General features: G+C 28.4%; 1 protein-coding gene across 2 annotated transcripts in view; it reads left to right on the top strand.

The window, feature by feature from the left end:
* The window catches only part of LOC113548329, a 48,776-nt gene that overhangs the window by 11,523 nt on the left and 21,314 nt on the right, over positions 1-15,939 (top strand). Inside the window, exon 2 of one of the 2 annotated variants that reach the window (XM_026949150.1) lies at positions 9,185-9,380. The exons of the other annotated variant lie outside the window; for it this stretch is intronic. The gene's annotated coding sequence lies outside the window, so the exon portion shown is untranslated. The remainder of the gene's footprint in view (positions 1-9,184; positions 9,381-15,939) is intronic. 2 annotated transcript variants of the gene reach the window in all.

Consider the following 15,939-nt stretch of genomic DNA (forward strand, 5'->3'; position numbering starts at 1 on the left):
GTTAGTAAAATAGCCTATAATAAATTCAGAAATCAAAAAAAAAATTGTTTTAATGTTAAAAAAATTAAATGCTATAACTTTTTTAACTGAAACTACTACATAAACATTAAAAATTGTATTATTGTATAATTTTACTGAACTCCAAACACATAAACTTATAAGTAATAAATAATTAATTATCGATAGAACAAAATAATATTTTCAATGTTTATTGGTACTTTAGTGACTCATTCAATATGGTCTAAGAAAGTAGTTATAGCTTTAAGAGTATACTAATCTTCAAGCATAATATTTTTATACATTCTGAGAACTAAAAAAAATTTTAAACTATAATGTATCTACCTATCTTATCTCGGCTAACTATAAATAAAAACTGAAGATTATTTTATACAATAATATGTCTTTGCGTATAATATATATCGAAAATACACATAATATATATATATATATATATATGTATAATACTTTAAGCAGAAATTCCATGTTGGTTTTTGACTTTGATTCTTGTTAAAATATTTATATATTGACATACAAGACAATGGTTTCGTGTACGCATATTATTTTTGTATTTTACAAACATAGTAAATTGTGATTTGTGATTGACTAAGTAGAAAAACAAATTAATAGCAGCCAGTAAAATCCGTATAATATACCTATTATGATTAGCGCATATACGATGGATATAGTAACATATATATATATATTGTATGGCGTAGATATTTAGGTATATAACAACATTTAACATACATTGCGTATAAATGATAAAAAAATAATTGATTCGTGTGGAATCCGCAGGACCTCAGGCCGAAACTGGCGTACCACTCGTCGGACGTTTTTAAATAATAAACACATAATGTTATACTTATAATATTAGTAGAAGAAATTTGTTATTTCCCGTCTTTGTAAATTAAACCCGGTATTTACAAGTAAGTTTAATAATGATCTAGAACATTTCGCTCTCCGGAGGTCTCGTGTCCAGAACAAATTATTCTGAATTTCAGGTATTTGTGATATTATTTTTTTTCCTTGGCGTTCGAATAAATTCATTTCATCGCCAAGACATCAATATGGCGAATAACAATATAATACCGATTACATAATGTGTTTAATATTTACATAGTTATTAAATTGTATCACAGAAAACGTTCATAATATATTTTTACCGAAAACCCATAGGTTTTGTTCCATATAATAATATGCTAATCATAGTTTAAAAAAATACAAATTAAGAAGAAAAGTAGTAACAAATCACGTACGTCGTATACCTATTGAGTGGAGAGTTTGGACCATAATTGGTATTTGAGAGGAATAGCAAAGAACTTCGTTATATACAAGTGGACAAGTAGTGTTGTTGAGTCAACTACACCGAATAAAAGTTATGTAGGTATAATATTACATACATTTTATTATATTATCTTATGTATTTATGTATATATAATGGAATTTGACAATACCTATTGATGAGTTTCAATCATTTTTAGAGTTATATACTATATATGTATAATAACTATAATACCTATGCAATTATGTAAATTTAAAATATTTAATAACTGCATATACACTAACACGTGGTTGCTTTTGAACGAAAACTGGTATAGAATAACTATTCGAAAATACAGTATTTAATTGTATTCACTGTAACTTTACACGTAATTACCTTACTTTACATTGTATAGCTATTGATAAATTTGCGTTTAACTCAACCTAAAGGCTAAATAGTGAATCCGCGCGTACCTACTCGTAAAAATTTGTACTAATGTCGTCTAAATTTACGTATCTTTTGAACGTTTATAGTAAAGAATTGGCTTAAGATTTTCAATAATTTTCATAATATTTCATCAAACTACTTCAATAGTTATTCATAATAATATTAATATATAATTAATGCAGTATAATATGCAAAAAAAAATATATGTACCCAAGTATATCAGTAACTTTAATCAATGATATGGAAATGTCCAATCCGTTGAATAATTGTATTTAAATGTTTTTCCTATAAATATAGGTCTGTACAGTGTATATTACTATCTATATTCTATAGCTACAGCAAATACGATCGTACAAAATTATAGTAGTAACTATATAGGTACGGTAGATAATAGTTAACCATCATGAACACGTGCGGTAAATCATAATTATTATTTTGTATATTTTTGCAAATTATCTACGTATACAATTTAATAAATTCTTAAACACACACTTGTACTGGAGTCGTACATATATTATTAAGTATGACGTACGTAGATATGATGATTTTCTTTTATCTCGTCTTTGTTTTATTTCAATTTTTTTATTCAGATAGTGGTGGGAAAAAAAATTATTAGTTTAGCGTAATAAAAACCTATACGAGTAAAATTTCTCAGAAAAAGTAATTTTATTCAATTTCTGGTAAAAATCATCGTTTTTCGAGTTCAATAGTTTACTAATTACCTTCAATAATAATAAGTGAGCACAACAGAACGGATGCTCAACATATTTTTGATTTGATGTAACTTTTTAGAATTTTAAATTTTATCCCACTCAATTCACGAGGTGAGGAGGCTAGAATACACCAGTAGGTTATATATATATACACATTGTGGGATATATTGACATCCCCCAAATATTTAAGCACACCCTGAAAACCAGTGCACGACAGTAAAGTGCCCAAATTATCCTAGCATCTAATGAAAAAGTAGATTCCTTGCCAAATGGGCGCCATAAATTATATTTAGTGAAACGATTCAAAGCTCATTGACATGATTTTAATATATTATAATGATATCTGTTTTCCTGATGTCCTAAAAAAACTTGTTGTGAGTTTGCGACAGGCACGACTCTTGTAGTCAGGTAAAAAATAATTAGGCGATTTCGATAAGAATTATTTTGTTTGTTATAGAAATCTAATGTACTCGAAGTGAAATTATTACTATAAAATATTAGAAACATTCTATTCTATTATTATATCCGTCAATAGCCGAAGTGAACAAATGCGAGACGGAACCATTTACTATCAGTTTAGTTATAGTAATAGGCATAAAATAATGTAATTGATGTAATTGAGTGTCCAACTGCAAAATATTAACGATACGGTAAAGTTTCAATTACAATAATTATATTACGGTATGAATTTGTTAAACCTATGTATCAAATTATTTAGAAAAATGTTGTGAAACTCTTTATATAAATTCATTAGGGAAATTAAAAATTTGAACTAACAGGGTCATCTATCGTTGCTCTCACTTTCGTCTAAATTCCATTTGTGTCACTAATATATAAAATTATTATGAAGGCACAATGGTGGATGTTTTAATATACCTACCATTAATATCACTGTTGATGTGCGTTTATTATTTGCTTGTGTAAAAGTTTACTATAAATTATTTTGTCTGATTTCTAATTTACGAATAGATTATATTATACGATTAAGCAAAAGGAACTATCCTTGTTACTATGAAAATAAAATATTTAATTAAAACGTCTAAAACAAAATACGATAAATGTTAGGTACCTCATAAATCAATTAATTCTATATTTTTTACCTTAAATACACTATTTTATTTTAATAATTTTTTGAAATTCTATCAAATACTAAACCGTGGTACATTTTCACTATATAAAAATCGTAATCATGTTTTCACTGGATAATGAAGAAATTCTAGCAAAGCAAAATATTTTACTAAGTGACAACTTATAAGCATATTCTAAGTTCTAATATCAGGTCATTTTCTATTCCTCGATCGATTTCTATTTTATAATTGGTTTATATTTACTACTATCTATTATTTATTATTGCCTATTTTTACACAAGTTATGATATAATCTCAATCAATTAATACACCTATATTAGCTATCGGCATATATAAATAACTTTTATGTATATGTTAGGGGGAGGGGTTTAGCCGGTTCAGTTCTGCAGAGAAAAATCCCTCACCTATCAGCTATATTTGAAAAAAAAGTCTATAGTTTTTTCATTATCTGAAAAAACTAGTGCACCTGTGCAAAATTAATTTTTAGTAAATTTAAAGCCACCAAATTTAAATTATACGTAGTTACTAGTTATTCTTACGTCTCGCAGTTATATGAATAACCTATAGATTTTTAAGTTTAAATAAACCGAAAAATTATCAATTACTTACACATTGAATTATGATAATAAATAATAAAAAGTAATATATTATATCTATTTAATAAATTTTATTTCAAAATGCACAAACTAAATAATTAAATTATAAAATTCAATGTATTTGTTTTGGCTATTTCGTTTATTAGTTAAAGTAATAGGAATTTTTCTATGTATCAACATTAAAACAATACCACGACGATTGAAAAATATAGACTTGTAAAAGTCTATATTCATTCAACATTCAACTAAACATCTAAATAACTCAAAATTTACTTACAAATATTAATTTAACCTCTACAAGTAAAAAAAATTATAGATTATAATCTCGACTAAGAAAAACAGTCAGTATAATGTTTTTAAGTAAATATAACAAATCATAAACATTATTTTATATAAAATACCTAGCAATAACTAAATAATAATAATAAAAGTTATAATTCCATCTACTATTAAGACATTATTTATTATATTTAAATGTTTTGGTTTTTGGTAAAATTAAAACTATTTGAATTTTTCGAGATAAAAATTTATCTGATAATCTTCATACATACAAGCGTATTAGATATGGACATAGTGCACATTGTTTAGAGTCAAGGCTCAAGAGCAGTACCCTTCAGTAGCCTTAGTAGTTATAGTATACAACTATTATACACTAGGGTCGTATATAGTGTACTCAGAGAATTATTCTCATGTATGTATTTATATTATTATTATGTTTTTCTGTAGTACGGTGGGTTTGGTGGAGAGATAGTCGTTACTATCACAATACCACTACTTATACTTTACTAACACGATTAAAGGAGTAGTACTATCTATTAAAGATATCATTCTGGGTTGCATTAGCAATGAAGCAATAATGAGCTAAAGGTCCCTTAAAAAATGGTTCTCATTTAGTGATTGGCCAATTATATTTTATTGAGTTATTTAATTAATCAATTTTTTATGCAACCCAGAATTACTATTTACTAAGATAACTAACAAACACTTCTGATTAGTCATATATGATCGTATTCACGATTGACTTTTGATACCCCTTTAAGAAAGGGGCTATGTGGAGATCAGACCCCACACACCACTTATATACACCCCATTTTTAAATATTTGTAAAACTGTTTTCTGACTGTATTGACGATTTTTATATTATTTTTAAGGAGAAAAAAAATTATTTTATTATTGTCTTTAGGAAAATATCTCTCTGTATAACGTACGTGAATCGAGTCTTTGTCCCGGTGAAATTTTATCGAAGGATGTTTTTGCTGTTTACATTATGTAGGTATATAGCCATATAACCATGTATATACACATCAGCAAATGTACCTTTATATGTTATTAAATCGATATACAGTAGTGGTTTTCTGACCTACGCAATAATATATATTACAATATATACAATATAACCTACACTCATTCAGTTATTTGTGGTATATATATATATAGTATATATCGTTTTGATTTTATTTTTTTCATTCGACGCTTGACGATGAGACGTGCCGCATAAATGTAAATGTAAATAAATAAAAAAGACATGACGTACTACACTTGTTGCAGTCTTCGGCGGCTTACTAGCTGTGGCAGTGGTGGCGGCACTCTGACACACGATGAATTAATAAAAAACGATTATTATTGTTTATAATATCTTCATGTCGCGCGCGACCGAGGAACCGGTTAAAACCAGTAGTGTTTGCGTATATTATACATTCGCGCGCGCGTAGTCGTACCCGTTTCCCGAGTATACGAGAAGACGAGTAATGGTATAATATAATAAGCATATAATATTATATCTATTGCATCATCGCTGCCGTCAAACTCCGTGACTCGATCATATCGATCGCTAATTATGGATTGATTTATTGCCGACGTAAGCTCACCGGGACATAAGGCACATCCCCGCACTACCAGTATTCACAGCGTATAATATAATAATATAAACGTGCAATAAAATTTCATTAATGGTCGCTATCCTACACACACACACACACACACACACACACACACACGTACAGCGCACATCTTCGGTATAATGTTGTATGAGTGCGTACCTGTGTACAGTACAAAGTTTGCCGGAAAAGGATTCGAATAACGAGCTATGTTTTTCGTTAGTAAAATTCTTCTTTCCATTTATAACAACAACTGTGTGCATGATCGATATTACAGTCGAGGCGCACCGGTCACAAAAGGCATGAAATGAAAGAATACACGATTACACGCAATTACGTGAATATGGGATAAACGATTGGATTAAATATATATATAATAAACGCAAAAAGTGAAGACTATAAAATACCAGACGGATCTTCGGCGGAAAACCGAGTGCAATGAACGAGGTGCATAATCAATCGTGATGCATATTTCCGCGAATTATCCATAAGATCATTGATATCAATGTACGTAGACTGTATATGTATAGGATTTGATGTTTCAACGTACGTTATAGCCACTAAAGTGTCTCAATCAATATTTTTGTGTTTTTGAAATATTGTTTACCATTTAAAGTGACCATCATCATGATTCATAAGTAACACTCATCATGAGTTATAACTCATACATTACTTATGAAATAAAAATACTATTTAAATATTTTTAAGTAATAATATTGTCGTTGAAACTCAGACAAATATTCAGAGTTTTGGCACCCTTGCAAGCAAAGATATTTGATACTGTATCTAATATCCCCCTTTCTCTTAAACAACGTGTCTCACTAATAATTATAATTTAGACATTTTCATATATCACTTGATTGATGGATAACTAAACACAGCCGTACTCAAAGTTTTAAAAAAATTCCAAAAATTAGAGTAATCCAAAAACTAAAAATACAATTTAAAAATAGGCATTAAATTTAAAACAGCATGATATTTATTAAATATTTATGTATTATGTGGTATAATTTTAAAAATGTATAAAATTTTTTTTTATTTTTGTTTGCAGTGTTTTTCTGTTAATTTCAGCAATTTTAGTACCTAAATCATTAAATTTTATTTAAAACTTCTAAACGTTCTTTATTAATCTCTGGATTGTTTTCAGTAAGTTGTCTCAATTCATTATAATGTGAAATCCTGGAAATGGTGATGGAGGTTCAGTGCATTATTGTTTCTGTTCTTCATTGAATGATTCGGTATTTGTTACAGTTATTACAGATTCCAATATGTCTGAATCTAATAAATTTGTACATAAAATGTTGATACATGTAGGGGTAAATAATAATCATCATCTTATAAAATTAAAATTTCGAATTTTTTCACATTGTTTAAATAGGAAAGTTTAGGGACCGGGGAAAAAATTCTGTAGGTATCACGATTTTGAGCTTAAAAATTTCGAATTAAACACGTTCGGCTGTAAATGGACAATGGAGCGGCAGGTTGTGGACAATAATAATGCTGCCGCTTCTAAATCCCTAAAAAAAAACCCAACGGGAGCGATGGTAACACTAGTTCACTCTTAAATACGCGTTTAAGTGCACTTCGAAGACTTATCTGATATTAAATAACACCACATGAAAAAAAAATTACTTGTATTGAATAAGTGATTTATAAAAACTTTGAATAATATATATTCGTTTATTAATTGTATCCGTTCGCATAAATATAACCAATACAATGTATATATATAGTCTATTTACATATTTAGGTAGTTAAATACCTATAGTTATACCTATATAGGCGTTAGGTACTGTTCGATTTAGTAAATTATACGCTGATGTATATAATATATATGTGTATAAATATAAGACGTCGGCCGTTTGCCAGTGAAAAGAATAAATTGTTCTGACAAAAAAAATGAATAAAATCATTAAACGCTCATTTTATATGATCCATAATACGTACTAAATACCTGTAATGCTAAGTTCAATATATTTTAATATATTATACTGCATAAATATTAAATACGGAGTTCCAATACCGCTATATTTACTACAATTTGATCGTACTGTATCTCTTTTGTATATTATTTTACACAGACTATACAGAAAAGATTTTTATCACTTTTATGACAATGAAAGTGTGTTTTCTTTGGTTTGTCCGAAAACACGTTTATATCGAGTGTTTTTATCTTAATGATACTACTCACTTCGTATCGAGTTCCGGACTTCTGATGTCACGTTTGTGTACGCGGGTATAATCTTGAATTATTTTTTTCTTTGCAGAGAAACCAATTAGTAATTTCAGTTGAACGCCCAAGAAGGTAATGCAGGTTTCGCGAATACCATTAGTTTGGTAAAGAAATTAATCCTAGTGCTTTGTGATGTGGCCCGAGATCTAAGAAAAAGGTTTAATGAAGATAATAACGTGAGAAAAATTTAATTTGAATGGCGTATTTGAATTTATAGAATAGAAGACTTAGCAGAGGTTAAGAACCAACAAACACTTATTATAATCTATAATTTTATTATTCAGGTGAATATTTTTGTTTGTTAATTATTATTTAATCAGTTCATCTAAAATCTATTCTTTAACTATAGATGCAATTTTGAAGGAGGCTTTAGTGTACCTAGCATCCTTCGCCCAGTTTTGAAATTAGCGTCCCAAAAATATAAAATATTATCTACCTAACCATATTAAAATAAACATATTTTTTGCAAATATTTCTTCTCATAATGTATTAAATCACTTGTCAAAGTCGTATATTATATTCTTTTATTGCTACATTAAACTCATTCTACAACTACTTATTACGTAAATATCTAATCTTTTTTTTTTTATCAATATTAGGTATAATAATTTAACGGTGAATATCAAAATTGATATTTCGTTAACTATGAAACGCATGATGCTTTTAATATGGAGAATAAAATGTTAGTTGGTTATCAGCTATTACTATATTTGTTTTATCTTGTAAATTTATTAACTGCGTTAAAAATATAATAGATATTATTCTATTTTTAAATTTGTTATTAATATCACATTGGTGTACCGAAAGTTAGATACCGGTAATATGTGTTAATCTAAATTGCTGTGATACATAAGTTCAGTAATGATATTATTATTCAATATATTATAGAAATTTTTGGTTGTGCTTAATGTTATACATTATGTAAAGTAGCATTGCAGTATACAGAATATTGTGTGTTATAATTTATAGTGCAATGTGTGTTATACATGGTGCTGACTCAGTAGTAATGACTGCGGTAGCTGCGACTGAAGAAGGCAGATAAAGAAGATGAGCCATGAGTTCAATTCCCTGCTTCCGAACCAATTAAAACAACTTAACGAATGCAGTGGCTAAAAGATATAAGCACGTGAAAACATGTGAACCATCCAAACGTGGCGGTTAACCGGTAATTATACGCAGAGAAGAGTAATACTTATATCACAACGTCGGCTATAGAGACTAGTGTGTGTGTGAGTTGCACGTGCAGCGAGTAGATATATGATGATAAAAATATCGTATAAGGCACGCGCCGTCCTGTGGGTATTGAGCGCGTGACTACTGGTAACAAGAGGAAAAAGGGTTGAATTCCAAAAATCGTTTGTTAAATATCAGGAAAAATCACTGATGAGCGTAAATTATTGTGTGTCGATATAAATACGTCACATACATAATTATATTTAACTTATTCTTGTATAGTTGCATTACCTATTTGTAATAACTGAATCGGCAGAGTGCAGGCGATCATCCAGGACATCACAGTATTGTTATAATAGAGCATAATAATTATAAACCAAAAGCATAATTCGCAAATAATTATTCAAAGATCAATAACAAATTAAGCTAACACGTATAAAACCAAAACTTAAACAACTAAAATTGTATGACTCATTATTGTATAAAAATTAAACATTGCGATTTATAAACTACTAGCTGGTCCTGCTAGAATACACGACAAATTAAACAATGTCAGTGGATTTGTGTGATTTAAAATTTTAAACTTTTTTTTTATTTTATTATTATAGTTATTAAAAACAACAAGAAATAAGAATATATATACAATCTGTATTAATTTATACAAATATACAATAAGTAATAAAGATAATTGATTACAGTTAAACTTAGTTAAATCCTAACTACACATATTTTTAATACAGTAATTTTGCGTGGTTTTGACCAAATACAAAATACATGCTTAAAATTAAACACAATTATAATAAATATTTTATTTTGTTTAACCAATTGCAACCATATACAAACAAAGAAATATTCGCTTTTCGTGAATTCTTTGTAAGAACCAAATTTGGATCTTATGATGACAACATAGAAAAAAACAATAAAAATCTTCATGGCACTTAAGCAGTTTAAAAATGCAAAATTTTAAAATTTTGGCTTCGACGAACATACCCAGGGTATAGGATTACCAATATACCAAATTTTAGAACCGCGAGTGTACACATTTCGGTGTATATCGCTTATACACATACACACACACACACACACACACACACACACACACACACACACACACACACACACACACACACACACACACACACACACACATACACACACGCGCACAAAAATCGTAAACAAACATAATATTGCATATAAATGATAAATATAACTATAGCATAATAAAATTATTTTTTTCTCCTGTAGAAATTATTTGTTATGAGAAACAGTTTGAGAACTGTTTATAATTAATTGCCGCTGTACATAATATTGTTATATATACACACTCAAATGCAGTATGCACGTATACTACTAATATTTCTTTTTTTTTTAACGCATAATAACACATAATAATTTCAATTACACAATATTGCTTTCTCGGCATTGTTTTAGTGACCAAAAGGCAAAAATAATGTTTCACAGAACAAGTCAATATCAAGCCTTTCTAAATTAGTGTTTCAAACGAAATCTTCTAGAAATCTATCTACCAGTTATACTTACCTACGATTACTTTAAAAATCTTGATTTAACGATTATTATACCTACTAATTAAGTATTTTAAAATTAAAAAGCTAAGTACTTATACAAAATAAGTCCACCTGTATTGGTAATTGTCTGATTTTGCTCATTTCGGTGTTAAATAAAATGTGGATATATCAAAATAATTTTAAATTAATAATAAATTAACGCAAAACACAAAAATAAATAATAGTATAGTTAATTGTTGAAAAATGTTGTTAGTATCTACCTAGTTTTTTTTAAAGGTTTTGAAAAAAGCTATAACTACTTTAAAGTGACATTGGTATTTTATTTTTAATAGGTTTATAGAGATATGTAATAAAGCTTTTAGAGCTAAACACTACTCACTGAATTGTTCTTAAAAAAAATAAAATAAAAACCTTTTTACATTTTATAAGCATTACTCAAACTACAAGTGGAAGTCTATATTCATTCAACATTCAACTAAACATCTAAATAACTCAAAATTTACTTACAAATATTAATTTAACCTCTACAAGTAAAAAAAATGATAGATTATAATCTCGATTAAGAAAAACAGTCAGTATAATGTCTTTAAGTAAATATAACAAATCATAAACATTATTTTATATAAAATACCTAGCAATAACTAAATAACAATAATAAAAGTTATAATACCATCTACTATTAAGACATTATTTATTATATTTAAATGTTTTGGTTTTTGGTAAAATTAAAACTTATAGAAATATTATTCTTTGCTGTCAGTAACATTTTAAAAATTAATGATATTTAATAAATGTAAGGACTTAAAAATGAGCCATTAGCGTTATGACATCGTAGTATTTATTTTGTTTTAAATTTTTAACATTCAAACCGTTGTAACATGATGGGGGATTATTCGTCTAGACAGTCACAGACATATTATTGTTGTTATTTTTATTACTATTCTTATACCTCGTTACCACGACTTTTATTACTCTCATAGTCTCATCACGTAATAGTGTAAATGAGTACTTAAATGTATATAATACAACTATTATTTTGGCGAAATGAAAAGAATGAAGTGAGTCCAGTTTCGTATCCAGATGGTGGTTACAGGGGTGCAACCCCGCCACCAAAAATTTTGGCTAAATATTCAAATACCAATATTGATATCAAATATGAAATAGGTATTTACAAATAAAACACAATAGTTTAAAAAAATTACAAATAATAATTTAAATAGCGTGTATCGTTTTCAGATAAACTTTGTTCCTTACAGTTTGTTTAGATTAAATTCCCAGCAGTCACAATTACATGTCAAAAATGTAACTATAAGATTCTTGTAAGATATCGTATTGTATAATATGACATAAACACTAACCGGCAGTACAGCACGTCAGCACTACACTGTCATCGCTAATCCGCATTACATGATACAGATAACATAATAGTAACATAATAATTGCTATATTAATATTTTACAATTTCCGGTTTTAAGTGTATTTTTGAATTTTGATAGCGTTTTTCATAATATTATTGTTTGTGTTAAAATATTAATCAGTCTGTATTTTGTAATGATTACACCGATCATGGCACAACTGTTGTAGTGTTTGTGATCTATATTTGTAGCGATTTATTATTTATTTAATAAATCGAGCAAAACATTAATGAACAATATTTTAGATAGAAAACTTGCGAAACATTAAAACGAAAAATGAATATACATTTATAGTTTTAAAAAAGAAGAATATTCACATATTATTAAACTTCTACAATAATCGTAAACAAAATTTTTTAAAAAAAATAGTAAAATGTATAATTATAAAAAAATCACATAAAATGCAAAACAATTTAATTTGTTACATTTTTTCAACCCTTCTCCTAAAAAAAAAAAAAAAACAAAAAATAAATAAATACAAGTCTGGATATGCTACTGAGTAAGCCTATTTACGAACTTGTTTTCTATACCACAGTGTGGTGCGAATTACGGTACTTAAAATAATAATTATAATAATAAATAATGTATTATGTAAATATACGTCGGTTTTCGATTAGCCGAAAATAAAAATGTAACACGTTTACACGTCCCTATCGGCTGCCGTCATATAATATTTTAATAATAGTTTCTAGGACGAATAAACAACATTATTAAAGCGTTTTTTAAAACATGTTTCAGTCGGACTACAAAAATGTTCTTACACGCCTAGAAAAATAAATGTTTTAACGATTTCACAAAGTCGGCATATTATAGAAATTGCTATAAAATTGTAGTGCACGCAAGTCTATAACTAGAAAATCTTGTTGAATTTTGAAAAATAAAAATAATTATCATAAATGTCGTGTTTCGTGTATATTGGCGTTTCTGTGCTTACCGGTTACGCGTGCATTATTTTTACGAATTACGATCATGCGATTACCACCTATATAATATAATATGTATTTGAAAACTTGTTTTTTGAAATATTTTTAACATATTTTTCATAATTTTAAAATCGTATAAACAACGTGTGCTGTTGTAGGTAGAACATAATATTACACTTCTGCAAGATTATAGGATACATCCTCACGCTCGTGTTTCGTTCACCGCATCAAAAATAGTCCAGTGAAAACAAAACACGGTATTTTTTTTCCATAACTATTTATACGTTTTGCATCATGCGCGTAATCTACTGTAGAATATTATTTTATCAGAATAGGTGACAATTTTGCATATTTCATGATGGGCACTACTTTAGACCTTTTAAAAATCCAATAACATATTGTTATGTTTACCTACATTACCGGCGACTATTGACATTCTGTATAAATATAACAATTTAATATACCTTCTATGTGTCCGAAATCTGTGCTATTAATGTTATTACATTATAATATTATTACTATACCTATCATCGTGTACAATATTAATACGCACTTTGAAACCAACGATATGTCCACGCACGTCGTTCGACGTACATTACATAATACTTACCACCGGACAATACATACTCATATGCATAGGTATACTACATAATAATATAATACAATAATAATACCTTTATTTTATATTTATATACATAGACGGGTCGGGTTACTGTTCGCATAATTTATTATTATTACTATTATTATCCGTATACGTTCGTATGTATCAATAATAATATCTCGTGTAAATTAAATAAAAAAAATAAAACACCGGTCAGTCGATGACGCGGGAGCTCGAAACGGTCTGTACAATACGCGTGCGTCGTTATACCTACATTATATTATTATTTCACGTATAGTCAGACGGTAACCACGTCGTTGGTCAAACCCGTGGGCCGTGAGATACCGCGAGTGCATCGTCGAGCTTAATGTTATGTGTGTATTTTTTCTTTTAACAATATTATAAATTATAATTGCTTGTACGTTAGTAATGGTTTTTTTTTTTTTTTTTTTAATACACTATAATATATATGATAGGCTTCAAAACAAAATGAAATATCATAAAAATGAAGCAGTCATGCCGACAATACGGAATTCGAAATTACCTATATGTACGTCGAAAACGGTTCGGTTACACACACATACACGCACGTACACACAGAGTGATTCACCGAGTATGATCACCCTTTTTTTCTTCAACAATACAGTTATTCAAAAACTGATTTTTGGAATTTTCAAATTTAATGTAAGACCATATTTTTAATTTTTCGAAATTTCTCGTACTGCTTAAGGAGCCTTCTGCGGAGAAACAAACTTCTGTTTTTAAATGGAAATCTTCATCATTTACTACTGTAAACTATTCGGTTTCAATTAAGTCCAAGTTTTTGGAAATTTTTGATGTACTAAATTCAAAATTCCAATGAGTAGTTTTTCAGTTATAACAATGTTTATATCAAAGAAAATTACCTTAAAACGACATTACTAAAACATAGGTAAATAGATGTAGGTAATATTGGATCTAGTATTTATCATATTTAAACCATTTTTTTTTAAATTAAAAATATTGATAGATTAATTATGTATTAAATACTATAATTTCTAAATAGTCAAACACATTATCGTGGACATATATCCCCATTCCCCAGTACACGAAATCAAATAGTTTAAAAACTATTCTTTTTAATTTCATTTTTTATACGTCGACATTTTCAGAAAATCGTCCACAACAGTTTACAGTAAAAAAAGAGGATGGTTTATTATTTGAAAAACGGGCTTTTGTATCGCCACACGGCACTCTTTTAAAATATAGTAAGAGAATATTCAAGAATTTTAATCAATGTGTTATTATACTTTAAGGTGGAGATGGGGGTGAACATGCTTGGTGAATCACCCTGTATGTATACAACCCGCACAACTGAAACGTACAATAATACTTTATATAGCTGCTATTAGTGTATTACAACTATACATTATACATCTATAGGACCTGAGCCCGACCAACCGATTAAACAGCGCACTGGCTGTCGATCTTTTCTATTCGCATAATGCGCGGACTATAGCTATAGCCCGTGCTGTTACGCGTGTTCTCACACACACGTATCATATATACATAAATGTATTCAGATGTTATGCATTTAATTTCTCGCGTGCGCGAATAGTAATAAAATTATACGGCGCGCCGACTGCGAACCGGACAGCAGTTCGCACATTTTCGAGATTTGTTATAATTATCACTGCACGCCTGTGGGCGTTGGCGGTGCCCTGTTAATTATAACAGTACGCGCATTATTTTGTATACGATATTATATACGTCATAAGCGTATTTTTAGGTGCTTAAACGCAATACATACTGTTCAATTATATTATATTATTATAGTTTCTCGTGTGCGAACCATGCGCGTTATCACCGACTTACCTAACCAAGACGGATCGACGTTAATTATTATACATCGTCGTAATAAAATATTAATATATAAATTCTTCTCATTATTATAGTTATATTATAATATTATTTTAATTATTTAGAAGAAACCAAACCATCTATAGGTACTATTATTATACTTATTCAGACCAGCTCCAGTCACAACCAGTCAAAGCTAAGTTCAATTTGGTTTTTCTTTAAGCTTTAACAGATTTTCATATAGTCT

Source organism: Rhopalosiphum maidis, chromosome 4, assembly GCF_003676215.2.
Source record: "Rhopalosiphum maidis isolate BTI-1 chromosome 4, ASM367621v3, whole genome shotgun sequence".
In the NCBI taxonomy this organism is placed as follows: domain Eukaryota; kingdom Metazoa; phylum Arthropoda; class Insecta; order Hemiptera; family Aphididae; genus Rhopalosiphum; species Rhopalosiphum maidis.